This window comes from Cricetulus griseus, chromosome 2 (assembly GCF_003668045.3).
Source record: "Cricetulus griseus strain 17A/GY chromosome 2, alternate assembly CriGri-PICRH-1.0, whole genome shotgun sequence".
NCBI classification, from domain to species: domain Eukaryota; kingdom Metazoa; phylum Chordata; class Mammalia; order Rodentia; family Cricetidae; genus Cricetulus; species Cricetulus griseus.
Genome location: NC_048595.1, coordinates 443,671,549 through 443,689,592, shown reverse-complemented (window position 1 = coordinate 443,689,592; position 18,044 = coordinate 443,671,549). Strand labels below are relative to the sequence as shown.

At 49.6% G+C, this 18,044-nt stretch overlaps 1 protein-coding gene across 4 annotated transcripts in view; it reads left to right on the top strand.

Annotated features, from left to right (window-relative positions):
• Window positions 1-2,005: 2,005 nt before the first annotated feature.
• Window positions 2,006-18,044, top strand: part of Hdac4 (histone deacetylase 4) — a 255,535-nt gene continuing 239,496 nt past the window's right edge. For 2 of the 4 annotated variants that reach the window (XM_027397621.2, XM_035441144.1), the window contains exon 1: window positions 2,585-2,892. The gene's annotated coding sequence lies outside the window, so the exon portion shown is untranslated. Of the gene's footprint in view, window positions 2,145-2,546; window positions 2,893-18,044 lie in introns of those variants that run through there. The other 2 variants (XM_027397619.2, XM_027397617.1) reach the window with 2 other exon arrangements.

Sequence of the window (18,044 nt, the reverse complement as noted above, 5' to 3'; positions counted from 1 at the left end):
GTTGTCCATTTCTCTGCTTATTATGTTAACAATTTTAATTAAGTCAAGTGATCAGTACTTCCTTTCATGATTGTTGATGGTATATCTGCCAGATATGCCCACTAACAGGTCTCCCTCTTCTTGATGAGGTAGAAATCCATCACTTTCTTCTTCAAATTATTAGCAGTTTGCATTCCATCTTCTTTTCTCACTGATTTGAAAAGCTGACTTCATTACTCCCCGAAGGAGTAATATTACAAATAACTAACAATTGGCCAGGCACTGGCTTTGGCTTAGAAAGCTGCTCATTAGTGACAGCTTGGACAGACAGGTCCTATCAATTTCCACCCTGAAGCCGGTTAATTATCTGGGAGCAATTTTACCTTCATTTTTCTTCTTGACTGTTAAGTGTCTTGAGTGTTCATCTTTCCAATCATGCTGATTCTCAGTTGCTTTGGAAGTTATGCTTAGGTATTCACTGTGTTCTCTGATTGGTATGATTGGGATTTTCTGCCATGTGTTCTAAAGTATCTGATGTGCTTGGCCCAATGCCTACTCAGTGCACATTCACTATTGCTGTTAATGTCTAAAGTTTTTTCCTACTTAGGTGCTGGTGACCAAACCCATGCAGCTTAGTCTGGCTCTACTTCTAAGCTCTGAGATGCTGGGATTATAAGTACGCCCAATGAATTATAGATCTGGCTCACCCTGACCACTCCCAATATTGGGGAGGAAATCCAGAGCCTTGTTTGAGCCAGTCAGGTGTGCTCTATCTCCAGTCTCTATCTCAAAAGTAGTTTATTTTTGTATTTAATCTTTAATTGTTTGGCTTCATACTAATTCTTGAGTGTTTTCATATTAGGGGTCTGTCTTTATTCTGATCTACAGACAGGTTTCTAACACCTGGCCTCAGTTTGCAATTGGAACTCTGTAAAACTCTGGGAGGTGCTGGTGCAGTCCCTCCCTTACACTCAGTTTGGGGCCAAAGCACTTCTGTGTAAGGAGCACAATTCTGTGAGATCTAATCAGCACACAGCAATACTCTCCAGCCCCTACCTTTTGAAAGTAATTGCATCTAAGATTATATTCCAAAACTTTCTCATCTAACTTTTCTTCAGGTTTGTCTTCCATTCAGCACTGGTAAAATGTCTGATTACCCTACATCTTAATCCTTTCTGCTACTTCTGAATTTCATGTTTCATCGAAATGTTAGCTGGCTATGGATCATGCATTATTTTGTATGTAAACTTGGTTAAGTGTACTTTTCTCTAGGAGGCTGCACCAGCACTCCAGAGTGAGGTCATTTTCTTTTGCTCTTTTACATTCCACAATTCATCCCTTGGCTTCCACAGTTGAGCTATCGAGCATATGACTTTCTCCCAGGGAACGCAGCTTTCTAATCACTATTATCCTGAGATAATGAAAAGAATCCACTGCATTTTGAGAATTGTTTTAATCCACATACCTAAAGCGTTCTCCAAGTCAAGGACCAAAAATGCTATTAATTATTAATCTCTGGTCAATCCTACAAGGCAAGGCCTAGTAAATAGGCCAGCATCCTAGGTCACTAGTCAGAGGCCATGCAGGGAGGATCAGGTGCTCTCTCCTTCATGCTGGACACGGGATTCTGGAAATTGCATGCACACACAATGAGAAGTTGTACTACTACTCTCCTGATGAAAGGAACTGGACCAGAAACGTGGCCTTTCACGCCCCTCACACCAGTGAATGCCAATCATAGGCGCTTGGCCCAGGCTTAGCGGACGCCCAGCGGAGTGGCCCGACCACAGCCTTGCGGCTGTGCACCGCATCTCAGCAAACCGGGACGCGGTGGCGGCGACGCAGGGCCTGCACCTCCGCGACGGCGGCGGACACTACACCTCAGTTCCCACGACCGCGCTCAAGGCCCCACAGCCGGAGCCGCACCCCCAAACGGCGCGCCCGCCGCGGGGCAGGGCGGGGCCCGCCGCGCCTGCGCACTCCCTCTGGGCTTGGCGTCCCCGGCACGCAGCCCACGTGACCTGTGCCTTGCCCAAGATGGAGGTAGCAACCAGGCCTGGCTGGGCCCCCGCCTCAGTCCGCGCCCCTCTGCGCCCCCTTGGAGCATGAGGCAGGAGCTCGTGCACACCGTATTGACCCAGGCAGCGCGGCGGGCTGTCGAGCAGGTCTGGCCAAAGCTTCCAATCAGTGCCCGCCCCAGCTCTCTGCTCTTTCTCCACAGCGAAGCTCCCATCGCTGGCGCCTGGAGAACCCTCAGTACGCCCCGCTCACCGGGATTGACACATTCGGGAGCCAATGGGGTTTGGAACTTTTGCAAGAGGGCGGGCAGAGGCGGAGCCTCTTTGTAGTGCCCGCGGAGTGGGGCCGGCTGTTGGGCTACTGTGGGGGCGGGCTTAGGACTCACGGACCAACGGAAGGGCAGCTGAGCGCTCGGGGGGCGGGGCCGAGCCGTAATTGACGCTTTCTTCATTAGAAACCAGGCAGGGGGCGGGGCCCGAGGGGGGAGGTGACGCAAGGCCGCTGAAGCCAATGGCTGACGGGCCGTCGGCGGGAGGGGCGGGGCCGGAGCGCCTGACGGGCGTAGGGCGCGGCCTATCCCCGCGCGGCTCTGCGCTCGAGGGGGAGCAGCATCATGGTTCAACGTGGGTCAATTTTTTGTGAATGAGGAGGGGAGGTTGTGGGGCCGCCGCCGCGGAGCACCATCCCCGCCGCCGCCGCCGCCGCCGAGCCCGAGCCCGAGCCCGCCGCGCCTGCTCGCGCCGCCGCCGTCGCCGCGCCGCCTCACGCCCGGCCCCCTCAACGCGGCTGCTGTCGCCGTCGCCGCCCGAGCCCGCCCGCCGCCGGCGGCGGCAGGCTGAGGAGATGCGGCTCGGAGCGCCCGAGCAGGGCTAGACGCGGCCCGCCGCCGCCGCGGTAAGCCACCGGCCGTCATTGTCCGCGCCGCCCGGTCGCTGGCGGCAGGTGGACGCCCGGCCCCGCCGAGGCCTCGGGGCCCTGCGCCGCGGGCTGGCGGGCGGGAGAGCGGCCTGCGCCGGCGGGCGGGCAGGTGGGCGCGCGGGGCGGGGGCCGGGGCGTTTATGTAACTTTGTCAGCCTGTGAGTTTGCAGAAAACGCCCCTCGGCGGCGGCAGGCGGCGGGGCGGGGGCCGCCGCTGGGCCCGGACCGCCGCTGGGCTGGCGAGGAGCTGCGCGAGCCCGGGAGGCGACCCGGTGTCCACCCTGAGCGAGGGTTCCGAAGGCACGGCTGTGTCCCACATCGCGGGAGTCGGTCGGAAAGGCCGGGTGTGGAACCCGTGTTCTCCTTTAATGCACACCGAAAATTTGTTAATAACTTGCAGCCGCTGATAGCACTGTTTTGGTTATTGCATGCTGTAAATTGACCTGCTGTGACATGATTCTCAAATAAAGCGTCGCAGAAATTAAACTTAAGTTATTTTAGAACTAATGACTTTCTTAACTAAATCCTAATTGCATTACTGTAGAGACCTACCTAATTGCTTTCTGAGAGCCACTCTGCCTGCTCGGGGAGAGAGGAAAGGCCTGTGTAGTCACTTTGCTTCCCTGCTTTTCTCTGCTCAGGCTTTTCTGTCTGTTCCCACAAACCACCTAAGCATTTAAGGCCTGGGAGTATGAACGTGTAAACAGCCCCGGCCCTACCTCACTTTGGGGCTAGGGGGATGCTGGCGGCTTGCACCTTGACCTGGTTTCGCTTTTTCCTCTGTGATATGATCGTGGTTGCCGGGAGTTTTAATTGCTTCTGATAATTCCGTGCATTATTTAAGGACCGGCCTGATGAAAGCTAGTGTGGTGGTTTCAGAATCCAGCCAGAAAGGTGGTGGTGGTGGGGGGGTAGTGCTTGGGGAGAGGCAGGGAGGTTGAATTAAGAAAACTCAGCTGCTTGTACACAAATATACACTATAGCAGTTACAAGGCAGCAAAAGTTATTGCAGAATTTTGCAGTCTCTATGGCAACACAATTACTCCATTATAATTGGAAATGCAAAATGCCACCCAGTTAGAAGTTTCATCAGAATGGAGTTTTGGATATCAAAAATATGTGAGATTTAGTTAAAAATTCTTTTCCCCCCCAGGTAGCTTCTGCAGCTCTAGCCTAGGTTCAGTTGTCTATTTTTAAGACCCATCCGCTTTCCCAGATCTGCCACTCCTCGGGATCTGTGGCATCTTTCCCCAGAAGAACTCCCCATTTGTGTGGGAGGGAAGTATTTTCATGCCTTTAAAAACACACACCCGACACACTGTAAGACTTCTATGGTTTTCTGTGTTCTGGCTTTTCTTTTAAAGATCAAATGCCTTCCTAAAGAGCAGTAATCACCCAGAAGAGGCTGGGTTTGCTAGAAGGCAGAGGTAACACTGCCCCCTTTAGGGGTCTGCTGTCTGCGTTTAGGGGAGATGGGAGCCCTGAGGGGGAGGCAAATGACTGTGGACTGCAAACAAGCCTGGAAGGCCTAGGGACCAAGGACAGATGTGACCAAAGCAGCCCAAGCTGGAATGCTCTGTGGTTAGTAACATCAGAGAGCTGTGCAACATAAAATGCCCCCAAATGGCACCTTCTCAGAAGCCTAGGGGCTTGCTCCACGAGGTGGGCAAGACAACGTGGCACTCTGTCTTCGTGGGGCTCTTGGCACCCAGCTTGACTTTGGTTTCAGACCTATGTTAGGAAGATGCCCCTCTTGATGTTTACCAGAAGAGCTGTAGTGCTGGAAGTTTCCACACATCGTGGGGCTGCTGCAGCTTAATTTCGTTATAACTCTTTCCTTTTAACTACTGCATATTTTTGCCCAGTAATCGACTTCCATTTTCCAGCCTCATTGTGAGGTTTCAATGCAGCATGAATGGCTTTGAATTCCAGTCCTTTGATGTTGGGGGTGGCACCAAAGGAAAGGCGACTTTGTGCTGTCCTAATTGCCAGAGCAGAAGAAAATTTCATCAGTCCTGTCGAGCTCCTCCATGCCATTTTTTTTTCTATTGAAAACGGCTGGTTTTTCAGAACTCTGAAGCTGCCATAAGTAATACATTAATACCTGATGCAGGGAGCCAGGGCGATGTAGAAATGACAGACACCTGCTGCTGCTGCTGCTGCTGGAAGATCCGGGTGGGGGCTCAGTCCCACGACCAGAGTTTTGGATGTCTCTGAGGCTCAGGGGTGATAGTGCAGGCTTTAGAGGGTGAACCCAGAGTTGAGCCCATTTCTATTCTAGTGTAGGGACCCCAAAGAGAGTTTTGGAGTGGCTTTGTTCTAGTCACCAGTGACCAGCGTGTGTCCTGCTGCAACTCTGGGCATTAAGTGTGACCCTGACCTTCGAGGTTCAAGGCAGATGATTGAGGGGCTGAATCAGAAGTACTGTCCATTCCTACACAACTCACTGAGCTGAGATGGGCTGTGCTCCTGTCAGGAGGTTGGTGGCTTGTTTGGTCTTGGGCTCATGTGGGTGATCAGGACAGCTGGCATCTGCAGCTACTCTTGGCTTTGCTGCTTCCCTTGCCTCCCTGACATGCCTCCTTACTTCCTGGAAGGCCAGACCAGGGTCCACACAAATGGCCTCCCCTGGGACCTTCCATGTAACTGTATTAGGTTAGAATCCTAGTAAGTTCCTGAGCAGATCAGACTGTCATCTCTGGATCAGGGAGATCACACAAATCATTAGCTGGTGTTTAATGAGCACCCAGTGAGGGTCATGGGCCATCCTTTGAGAGCTTTCCATCTAGGTTTCCTTTATTGCTCCCTTAGCTACAAGAGATGGGTGGTGCTACACACCCTTTGATGAGAGGAACGACAGCCTTGAGTCCCAAAACCTGAGTTCCTCTTTGCCTCTGTTTCTGGGCCAGAATGAGCCTGGTGTGGAAGGTCAGTGCTGTTTGGACAACAAGCACAGCTACCTTGAGAAGATAATTTGGACTACCTTTCCAGTGTAGTGTGTGTCCTTGGAGCTGTCACAGCTCTCTGGGTTTCATCTGGGTCAGGGAAGTAACTCTGATGTCCTCATGCTGTCTACATTGTGTCTTCTGCATATGGTTTTTGGGCCAACTGTAGCATTAAAAGGCTCTGAGTTCCATCCACAGCATCACAAAAATTGAAAACAGAACATTCCAATCAGGTTAGCCAGTGGTTGCTACATCCTGTTCCTTGCTTGGGTCTCTTGAGAAGATGCAAGGCTGTCTGAGAGCAGGTGGTGGTGGCAGAAAAGGGCCTGTGGTCTGTGTCCCATTTTTAACCAGAACTGCTAAGTATTCACTGGTAGTCTGTCAGTTACATGGGAAATTTTTATTGGAAGCATGTATTTGAGGACCACAAGCTGAAAAACTACTACTTACGTGTTTTTATCTTAAACAGAGCCTTAAGAGAAAACAATGGCAGATTTAACAGTAAGAAAAAAAGTCTCTGGAGAAAGACTCCATAACCAAGATTCAGAGACAAGAGAAAGAATGTGTAACCTATTTGGCCTTCATGAGATTAATGGCCAGTATATAAAGAGCTTTTGCAAACTAACAATAAAAGGATGAGCTTCCCTGTTAGAAGATTAGGAAGGAATGCAAATAGGCATATCACAGCCAAGAAGAAAAGACTGAGCCTTGCTAATAACCCAGAGTACAGGAGAGTCCATCTGTGCCCTTTGTATTAGTGAGTTTGTTAACAGCACCCAGGGCTGTGATAAGGATTCCTGTCCCGTATGGCTTCCTAGAGTATAACAAGTTATATGTAGCAATTGCTTAGATTGGGGCCTAGGCTCATGAAAGCAGGATGTAAGCATTAGGTATTATACATACTTGTTCTGCAGAGAGAACAATATATACTGTCATGTAAAATGTTTACCTGTTCTACAGGAAAGTATCAAAATGTAAGCGGCCATTCATTCAAATGATAATTCCATATCTTAGAATTTATTCTGATGAGAGACTGTAATAAGCACATTGACACCCAGATGTATGCAGAACATGGACTCTGCCATTTACAGAAGTACCCTTGTTGCTGTGGCGGAATCCTCCTATGCATGGCAGACTGGCATTTGGCCCAGAGCAGTCTGCAGACTGGCCTTCTGGTTTTAAAGGAGTCTCCAAGGTGATACTGATGGCCATTGGGATATCAGGAAAATGGCGCATAATAGACTTCCATTGTGTTTATACATGATGGTGTTGGTAATACATTTTGCAGTATAAAACTTAAAATGATACAGTAGTTGTATTAAAACAATTGGTATTGTTCTGTTTTTCTTTTCCTTCCTTCCCTCCTCCTTCTTCTTTCTTTCTTCCTTTCTTTCTTTCTTTCTTTCTTTCTTTCTTTCTTTCTTTCTTTCTTTTTTTTTAAAGAATAACCAGGTCCTTGGGAAGCTAATACACTTAGCATTAGGAGGATCTGAGCTTGGAACTCTGAGTCACTCACTCCTATGCTCTCCGAGGTGGGCCTGGCCTCTGAGGTATGCTCTGCTCGGGTACAGTCCATGCTGCAGGCTCTGTCTAATAGACCTCTAATGGAAACACGTCTCTACCCAACTGTCGGTGCAGAAACTCCTGTCAAGTCTTCTCTGGGGGACCCAGAAAGCTTGTGGGTCTCAGCCGCTGGCTTCCTGGCCTTCATTCATGGTGTTCGTCTCGTTGCCGAGCTTTCACTATTCTGGCTTTGCTTCCTCCCTTCCTCTTGGTCCTCTTTGGTCAGGGCTTTGCACATACAGCCCCTGTTGCCTCTGTCTTCTCCCGTCCTTCAGTTCATGTCTTTGCTTCAGCCCTCTACTCGACTTAGTTTAAAGGCCTTCTTACTCCTTCCTTACGTTCTCCAGTTGTGCAATTTCAGTAGCTTATTGTGACATTAGGTATTTAATGTCATCTCTTGCTGGCTGCAGACTTCAAGGAGTCAAAAGGCCAAGAGTGCCTCATGCCTGCTTTGTGCCTGGCACATGGCAGCTCAGGTACCTGCTGAATGGGTGGGCGATGTAGTGCAGGCCTTGGAGGCAGAGCCGGGTGAGGACATTGCCTTGGTGCTGTCTGCTTGTGTTCTGGAATTGCCTGTTCCCTAGCCACCCCCCACCCCCTTCAAGCATCTGGGAACTTCTTGCTCCTGATTTTGGAGATTACACGCTGTTAAGTAGATCCATAAATACAAGTGAAGTGGGTTCTGTGATGTAGCAAGGAGTGAGAGGCAGAAAGGACTTACACACAGCTGCCAAGTAGCAAATGGGCCATTGTGCCTGGCCAGGGCAAATGCACCCAGCTTGTCCCCTGGGTGGGTGGAAGGGGCTGGCTGTGGTATTCAAGGTGGCAAGATGCTGCTCCTGTTAAAGACATTTTCCCTGTTTGTTTTAATTTGGAATTAATAACATTACTTAGTCATTTCTTATTTAACCTCATAATTTTAACATGATCCCTTAATATGGTTGCATACATAAACATTTTCCAGTCTGCTGTGTTTAAAACTGCATGTTGAGCTTTGTTAGTTTACTGTTGTCTATGAAGTATTCCGTCTGTGTGAGTCAAGAGCTTTTGTTGGATTGATGTTTAAGCTTGAGACAATAAATCATCTATGGCTTGCAAGCCTGAAGCAGTATTCCAAGTAGGAGTGCTGTCCCAATGGTGAGGGAATGGCGACTCTGTCATTGGTTTTACGGGTTGCTTTTTACTAGAGTAGTTTTTTTTTGAAGCAGAACTTTCTATGCTTCTCCTACCCCTGGTCTCTGGTTCTGAAGAAGGTCCTGAATATTTCTAATGGATCCATTAACTTGTTTTCTAAGTATTCATCCTGCTCACAGCCCAGGTTATAGTTTCAGACTAGACTTGGAAGATGGGACTCCGTTGAACACCTGCTTTGTGGCTGGAGGTCTGCAGGATCCCAAACCTCCTTCCTACCACTAGCCACCAGAAAGATACACAGATGTTGATAGGGACCTAGGACGAGCAACAGACACAAAACAGGTGCTTAAGGTTACCATCCCAAGAACAAGGGTTGTGTGGAGTGTGAAGAGAGGGCTCCTTATGACTGGGGTGGAAAGAGGGTCGAGCAAGTTGGGGGAAGGCCATTTGAGAGTAAGTAGGTGTGGTTGTTTTGGTTTAGAGCCATAGTGGTGGGACTGCATCAGGGTGGGAAGGCCCTCATGGTGGGATGATGGTCCAGCTCCAAGGACTGCATAGCTAAAGTGTGTGAGCAGAGAAGAGCTGGGTATTCTTGTACTGGCTTCAGGGGGCTTGTCCTTGAGAAGGACTGCTGTGCCTTGCAGTATAGTAATCTTGGTTCTGTTTCTTATGCCTGTGCCTGGCTCTGTTGCTGATGGCATAGCGGGGCTCTCCTCAGAGTATGTGCTAGGGCTAGGGTTTGAGCACCATCATGGAGGGCCCCTTATGTCAAGCTTGGGTCATCCCATTCTGAGGCTAGAGCTGCTGGCTTAGGGGACTGGGCTCAGTCTCTCTTTTAAGAGGTGCTGCTGAGAGTTTCCTCTGTGGCCCACCCAGGACCTCTTAGAGAAGAAGCTTACTTAGGTCAGATGCTTGCTGACAGCCAGTGGAGGAAAACCTCTGACCTTGACATCAGTGTCTGCAGCAAAGGCCAGTACTATAAGCCATTGCTTGTTGGCTCATGTCATTGCAGTAGTGTAGCAGCTAGCCCGTCAGTAGAGTTGGGCAGGGCACAAGTCCCTGCTCTTCTGTACTGCCTGCGGGGTACCTTTTAAAGCTTGCTCACCTCTGAACTCGTGCTAGAGCTGTGATCCACTAGCTGAGGTTTGGGCTGTGGTCTCCTGGGCAGGGGGTACAGGTTGGCCAGTTAGGTCTAAGATGCCCTTGGACTTTAAAGAGCTTAGGAAGTAGTTGGTAAATGCCACAGTGGGTGAGGCTCTTTGCTATGGTATTTCTGTGAAGTCTGTACTAGGTAGGACTGGCATTGGTGATCTCTGTCCCCTTTCTGTGGGACACTTCTGTGCAGCTCCTGTATTATTCTTCCCTTGCCTCTCTGAGCTGGAGGGACACATCCAGGGCTGCTGAGTTCCCAACTTTTCTGGTGAGTTCCCTTTCCATAGCAGGTTGTTGCCTTTCATTTTATTGCCCTGTATATTTTTGCAGCAGCCCCAGTGTCTCTTGCAGTTGTCAGCTGAAGTGGCAGCTGACCTGAAAGATCTGTGCTTTGGTACCCATTGAAGTCCCCAGGCAGCAGGGCTGGCTCTTCTCTCCAGCAGCTGGCATGGAGCAAGCCACAGTGCTGGGCCTCGTGGAAGAGCATGTTGGGATTTAGAGTTAGTCAATAGTCCTTCCTAAAGAAGAACATTTCCTCCATCAGGATAGATTGTGATCATCATTTGGGTGCACTTTGGTGACAGATTTTCAGAATCTAATGGAAATTTAGCTAGAAGAGCTAAGAGGCCAGCAATGGAATTTTACTTGTCTGAGGTGCCTTGTCTTCTGGCTCGTTGGGTAGGCTTCTTAAAGGTGTGGAGCTGTATGTGTGACTCTGCTCATCATGGCTCCTTGGGTGGGCTTCTTCAGGATGGGGGATGTATGCGTGGCTTACTAATTGCCTGTAGTATATGATAGTGGTTCTGAAGCTGACTTTCAACAAGCTCTGGGTTGTTAGAGCATGAGTGTTGGGTCAAACCTGAGTTGAACCCCCCAGCTTCACCTTTATGACTTCCTTGTCTGGCTGGCATTGCATGGCCTTTGTGCATCTCATGCTTTCTGTAGAATGGAGGGAGAGGAGACCCATTGGACATTCTAGACAAGTGGACTCTGTAAGGCCTGGCCTTCATCTCCCTGCTCACTATTCTCTCTGCTTGCAGGCCTCTGGTAGGAATAGTGGGAAGGGCAGAGCATGTCATCTGCAGGGGTGTTGTTAGTGATCAGGCCTTTGATTCAACTGCAGGACTTTGTAAGGCCTGCACCAGCTTAGGATATCTTTGCATCTGCCATAATTGTGGTTGAAGACCTCCCTGCAGGACCTTAGTGTCATTTGGGAGCAAGAATTTATCCATCTTTTGTCTTTGCAGGGGCTGCTATGTAACTTGAGGGCTCAGGATAGTTGCTTTTGGAATGCTATGAGTCCCTCAGGCACTACTCTGTATGTTATAGTTCCTACCTGAAGACAAGGCCTGACCTATGTTTGTAGCTGTCTTGTTAGTGAGTCTGAGCAGCTCTTTGGCATGATGTGTAACTGGGACAGTAGTGCTGCCCTGTTTCCTGGAGGGGCTGTGGAAATGGCCAGATGGCCTTTTTATGATAGGTCTCTATTGTCAGCACCCTACTTGGTGTTGTGGAAAAGAACTATTTGTGGTTCTGTGCCACAAACACAGTTGTTAAGGGGTTCCCTGTTCTCTTCATCTGGGTGATTTCTACCCTCCTCTTCACTTTCCCCTTTGATGTGCTCAGGAATCACTGTCATCCTAGGCAAGTGGTGACTGAAGGGATGCTTCATGCTCAGGATATGGGTGCTGTAGGCATGTAACAGCATCTGGTGGCACAGCAAGGGACAGAGACCTGTGGAGGGCAAGGACTGAGGGTCAGTGCAGGCTGTATGCTATGCACTCTCCATGGGGCTGCTGTGGGTAGCAACATACACCCTGGAAGGAAGCCCTTGAATAGTGAAGGCATATAGAGTAGGGGACCAGTGATGTCCTTCTGAGATGACTGAAGAGGCAGCATACGATGGCTCTGAGTGTCAAGTAGATCTTTCTGGTGTTAGCTCTATCAGATAGGTCTCTCCATGCAATACTTCACTCACTCTGGGAAACTGACTGGCTCACTTTCCAAAGTACAGATGGAGGAAGTGTTCCTGCAGGGCTGGAGCTGGCTCTTCTACAGTGTATTAGGGATTCTTCCCCCCACCCCACCCCCACCCCAATCCCCCTTGTACCTGGTCTTAGAAGAGCCAGCCTCATGGGTGGCAGGGCCCTACTAAGTATCCCAGAACTCCTTCATTGCATGTCCTTCAGGAAGGACCGTCTTTGCCTCAGCAGAGTCTTGAGTTCATGCTGCTTGGTCTGCCTTTGATTTTATAGCATCTCTGAGTCAGGCACTGCCATGAGAAGCACAGCCTGCACAGCATGGCTCAGCCTACATGCTGGTGCTGGGCTCGCCTCTTCCGGAAACTGGCTAGGACATCAGCCACCTCCTATGGAAATGGCTGCTGTCTAGAGGGAGGGAAAGGGAAGGGACGGCAGCTGAGGAAGGCAGCAGTTGCTAGGTGGCTGCCATCATTTGAAGTTCTCAGGAGCTCTGGAGCAGTCCTTGAGTGAGCTTGGACGTCCAGCACAGGTTGTGCTGAACACTTTGCAGACCTGAGTCAATCCCACGTGTTTCTCTCTGAGGAAAGAATGATTTGCTTAGGAGGTGGAGTGTGTTTGACGAGGTCAGCTGGAGAGCTTGGGTGGGATTCTCTAGAGGTGTGTGAACATGACTGCCATAGTGTTTTGAAGAGATGGGGTCCTGCTTTATTCTACCCACACTGGATAACTGGAGAATACAGATGATCCCAGAGAGGGGCTCAGCACTTCCATATGGGTCTAGTGGTGCCACCAGGTGGAAAGAGATTATGTTGTGGAGTTTGGTTGCGGTCCAGTGAGGTCAATGTTGATGGTTGGGTTCTACGTAAACAGGAGGGTGGAGGGCAGACGAGGGCTCCTGGGCTGGGCTGCACAGAAGCCCAGAGGATAGGGCTTCCAGACCCACTAGCCAGCTTCCGTCTGTTTCTGACCCTACTCCTATGGAGCTGTCTGAGGATGCTTCTGCCACAGGGAGGAGTGGGGCAGGCTCCAAGTGTCTCCTGAGAAGACATAGTACAAATACAGCTCAGGCCCATGCAGTGATCCTTACCATACCCCATCCTGTGTTCTGGGTGTTTTTGGAAGGAATATACTTTGGAATCAGACTGAGGGGCTTCAGAGCTTGGGCTTTGTGGTCCTCCAGCCTGAGGCAGGCCACAGGGTCAACTGTTCAGCCTTCTGGCTTCAGTCTGTTCATTTACAGCTTGGATAAGAGATTTTGGTTTTTTGACACAGGGTTTCTCTGTGTAGCTCTGGAGCCTGTCCTGGAACTTACTCTGTAGACCAGGCTGGCCTTGAACTCACAGAGATCCATCTGCCTCTGCCTTTCGAGTGCTGGGATTAAAGGCCTGTGCCACCAATGCCCGGCTGGATAAGACAGTTTCTGTCTCTGAAAATTTTTGTTATCAGGCAGAATGCAGAGGTTGGCAGCCCAGCCCCCAACCTTGTCCCAGCACGAGAGGAATTAGCTTCACTACCTTATGAGGCCCACATGCGTGGGGCCCACTGTGTCTTGCTATGCTTCTTTAGTGTCTAGCATGGGCCAGGCCCAGTGCTGTCATGATATATGATCCCTTATGTCCCGTAGCTTGGAGGCTCTTGCTTCTAGCCTACCACTGAAGAATTTGATGTTCCTAATATGGCAGGTTCCATGGTGATGGCCATGGGTTCAAGTCGGCAGCTGCTCTGAGCCTGTGCTTTTTTTGCCTTCATATTAGTTATGGTGCACAGTAGAGTAATGCCTCAGTTGGAAGGACAGGGCTCTCTCAGGAGTCTAACTTGGGGTGGCTAAAGTGAATGGTGAGGGGCTTAGACTTTGAGAACAGGCCAGGTGTACATCTGGTGTGGTTGTGTATGAGTTATTCTCTTGGCATTTGCCTGGTTTCTCTTTGTTTTCTTTTCTGTACAACCAGAGTGGTGGGACCTTGCCATGGTTGAGTTGTGTGAGGATCAAGTGTCACATCCCTGGCAGCAGGCACAGGCTAGCCACAGATACACGTGTGTGGAGGGAGGCAGCAGCTGTTTTAGCCTTGGTATGTTATGCCTACTGTAGAGAGTCCTCTGACCAGAGAGATGCCTGCACGGCCTTCACAGGTTTCTTGACGTAAAGGCAAGGTAGAAGGTTCTCTTTGTGGTCGTGTTGGTGGCTCATGCTCCTGGGCAAAGCACGCTGAGGACCTGTACCATGGATGGCAAGACTCAGACAGGAACAGGCTGGGGAAGTTGTGGCCACTGGTTGATATTGTGGGCTTGGCAATTGCTTTGGCAGGTGACCTTGTTTATGCCATTTTTAGGCACCCTCCCCTTTCCCTTTCTTCAACCCTACTTCAGCTCTGGGAATGCAGCCCCTGCCCCCATGCATGTACATAGAGATGTGCACATAGCTCCCATCATTTGCATGGGTGCCGTACGCGCGCGTGTGTGCGCGCGTGCGCGCACACACACACACACACACAGAGGCATATACATATGTGTACGCCTGCACTCTGGAGCCCACATTCAGCATGAATTCAAATTTCTCTCATAGAGTCCTGGTGGGAAGAGGGTTAGGGTTAGGGTGCTCATTCTCCTCACCATCATTCACTGAGGAACTGGAGTGTGCTTGTGATGGTGGTTAGGGTTAGGATGATGAGACCTTTGCTTAGCTAAGGAGTATGGTCCTTACCCAGTCCTTCCTCTGTGTGGAGATGCTGGGCCTTATTCTTTACAGCCAAGGATGCTGTACTGAACATTCCTCTCCAGGGCAGAAGTCCTAAATGTCATCTCATCAAATGGCCTTGTCTGGCCAGGCATTGGAAGGATAAGGCCTCCTGAGGGTTCTAAGCCTTGGGTTTTTAGATTTCAGAGATAGGTCAGGAGTTACAATTAAATTTAGTGCTGACCTCTTTTCCTTAGTGTGTTCCTCTTAGTTTTTCAGGTATAACTGTGGCCTCAGTCTTTGCCAGGATTACCCTGGAGGTCGGAGGATGCTTCTGCCTGGAGAACTCCACCCTCCATCTTTTTGTGACTCTGTATTGTGCATTTTGTTCTTGGAATCATCCAGGGCCTCAGGCTTTGTGTCCCTACTTGGCTTGCCAATTCTGATGTTCATGGAAATTTACCTTAACTTCGTACTCTTCCTGGGAAGTTAGCCTCAAAGCTGTGTTACAAGGGTTATCCTGAGGCCAGGACCCCTGTGACCCAGTCCTGGTGGTCTTGGTGGCATTTCTGCCTCAGGTGCCATTTCTTTCCATGTCAGTACCGATGACCCCTCTTCCTGTTTCAGTGTTGACCCCTCTCCTCTCTGTGACATTGACTTGTCATGTGGCTGCTCCAGGGATGCCTTCCTGGCTTGGACCTAATCCTCCCTCAGACCCTAGACTCCAGTTTTTCTACTTGTTGCCCTGTACTGTCATCTTCCCCCCTCGCACCTGGTCATGTCGTTCTAACCTCTAATTTCTGCCTCATCTTCAGGGTTCTCTGGGCCTCATTCTGCCCCCTTATGCAGGTTCCTTCCTGTATCCTCAGTGGACACATTGCCTGGACCTTGTTTGGGACACTCCTGGGCTCTTCTGCTTGAGGCCTTTGTGAATTCTTGCCTTAGGCTGGTTTGGGGTTGTTAGGACAGAGCTGCAGGTGATTTTCTAGTTGCCTCTGATGGTCAGACAACCCACTCTTGACTCCAGTGACAGTGTCACAGCTTTCTGTGACATTGACCATTGTCCTTCCCTGTCTCCTGCCCTCTTGGTGAGTTATGAGGAGTGGTGGATAAGGCCACCATTAGAGGCTCCAAGGCCTGATATGCTACCTCTTCCTACCCTGGAACCAAAGCAAGTGTGTGCTGCTTTTACACAGCTAAGCCTCATGCCTGGAGTTACAGCCACTCACAGGTTAAGACTGGGAATAGGTTGCTTCTGGGCACTTTTTCCATATTCTTTTTGATTCATTTTGTTTTTTCAACACAGGATTTCTCTGTGTAGCCCTGGCTGTTCTGGAACTTGCTGGAACTTGTAGACCAGGCTGGCCTCAAACTCAAGAGATTTACCTGCCTCTGTCTCCAAGTGCTGAGATTAAAGGTGTGTGCTACTACTACTCAGCTTACCTTCTCCCTATTGAGGTGAGCTCTAGGGCAGAGCTCTCCTGCCATTAAGCTGGCAGAGGGTGGCCAGGATCCCCCTTACCTTTGGACCTTGAGGGTCCAAAACAGGGACCTTCCTCCTTTTGAGAGTAGGCATGAGAGAGGCAGCAAAGTTCAACTGAGGCAGTGCCTGGTAAGTGCTGAGAGAGGGCTTTCTCCCACTGTGGGGTGGAGGGTGTCTGAGTCTGGTCTCCCAAGAGAGTCATGAGAAGGATAGGGCACACCCCATGGACATCAGAATCCTGACTCTTTGTGTACACTTGTGTGTGTGCCATGTAGTATTTGTTTTCTCCTGCATCTGGGCTTACTAGTGCCCCTGTACTGGCCCAACACACAGCAATGTGGGAACATGGGAGACATACAAGGAGACACTTCTCTTCCAAGCCTGTCAGTGTGTCCTTGACCCATGTATTCATGAATATGGATGTTTCTCTTAAATTGTTAAAACATCACCCTTGGCCAGGTGTGATGGCATATGCCTTTAATGCCATCACTCGGGAGGCAAAGGCAGGCAGATCTTTGTGAGTTTGAAACCAGCCTGGTCTACAAAGCAAGTTCTAGGACAACTAGGACTATACAGAGAAACCCTGTCTCAAAACCAGAAAAAAAAATTACCCATGTCCATATTTGATACAATGAATATTTTAGGGCTAAAAGCAGAGGAGCCCTGGGAGTGTGCCTGGTCACAGCCAGTATGTGGGGAAGCAGCCAGACCCATCTTTGCAGTCAGCACTTGCAGGAAGGGCAGTTTTTATTGAAGGTTTCCCCATTAGGGGATTAAAATCTTGCAAATGTTCCTTTGCTCATAGCTGAAGGGGTTGTGGATCTTTGGAGCTCACCAGGTATCCTAGGTATCTCAGATTAAAAACACCTGATCAAACAGCCGATAGGCACTTAGAACCTTCATGTCTCAGTGCTGGCTTGGCGTGCAACCAGCTCTAAGCAGCCCCCTGGGTCATTTCTTTCTCCCTGTGCAGGGTGCACCCTGTTACTCAGCCACTGCAGAGGCGAGCTGGCCAGCTCAGATGCCAGTGTCTGTTGGCTCCCTGAGCATCTGCTCAGATGCTCCTGTCCTTGTTGGCCACCATCCGTGCTGTCTACCCAGGGATTAGGCTTTTCTGCACACCCTGCAGAATTGTATGGACTTACCAGCATCCTTTTGGCTTTCTTATTTCCATTCTGTACCTGTTTCTTTTCCTCTCTCAGTGTATGGGTCAGCCTCTTAGCCAGCCATCTGAAAGGAGCACTGTGATTTGGATGGACTGGGATTGTCTTTTATCAGAACAGGAAGACTCAGTTTGACTGCTCCGTCCTTCAGTATTGGGTTTGGAGATGAACTTGTCTTGGTTGCTCTACCCATAAACAGTTGCCCTTGCTGTGGATTTTTCTGAGACTCTTGAAGGGTTCAGGTACAAGGTACTAGTTCTTCCCAGATGTTCCCATGTGGTTAAGAGAGGACTCCACCTACTTGAGCACTGTTGATCTGTTTTCTAGGTCTGACTCAATGTCTGCACAGATTCCAGACTCACAGATTGCTGATACCTTGTTCATACTCTAGATTGAAGTTTGTGATGTAAAAGGTCTGTTCAAGGCTGCACCTCCCCTGGGAGGAGCCAGGCCCCATTGGTGAGGGGCAGTGCTGGATCTACAGTGATGTGGAGATTTCCCTGAGCATCTGGGATGGGGTGGCCGGGAACCAGGTGTTTTCTTCAGACTGGGGAGACCAGAGCAAGATTAGTGTGCATTAGATAGGTGCCTTTAGCATGGGTGTGTTAACCTCAGAGGTACCTCTGAGGTTACATACATCTGACCTTATGTATAAAGTAGAAGCTGTTCCTTGGGTTGGGCTGTGCCCTGGGAAGGTCTGGCCCACCTGTTGTGGGGGCCTCTGGGGGAGTGGACATCTTACATAGAGGTGGGGGATCCCTACAACTTTTGGGATTTACCCTCAGTTTCTGTGAAGTGGCCCATCCATGTTACTACTACTGGGTAATCCTCTGTTTACATGATCAGAAAGGTATATAATGAGAATTTTGTTTCTTGATTGCCTAAGTATCTTTTATTATTTTTTAATATCATTAATATTAAGGGAACTAAATTGAAAGAATAGATCAGCAATACAAATAAGCAGTTACTGTAATTGGGAAAATACTAATGATTTAATTTGCATATGTGGCAGAAGCATTTTCTATGACTGCC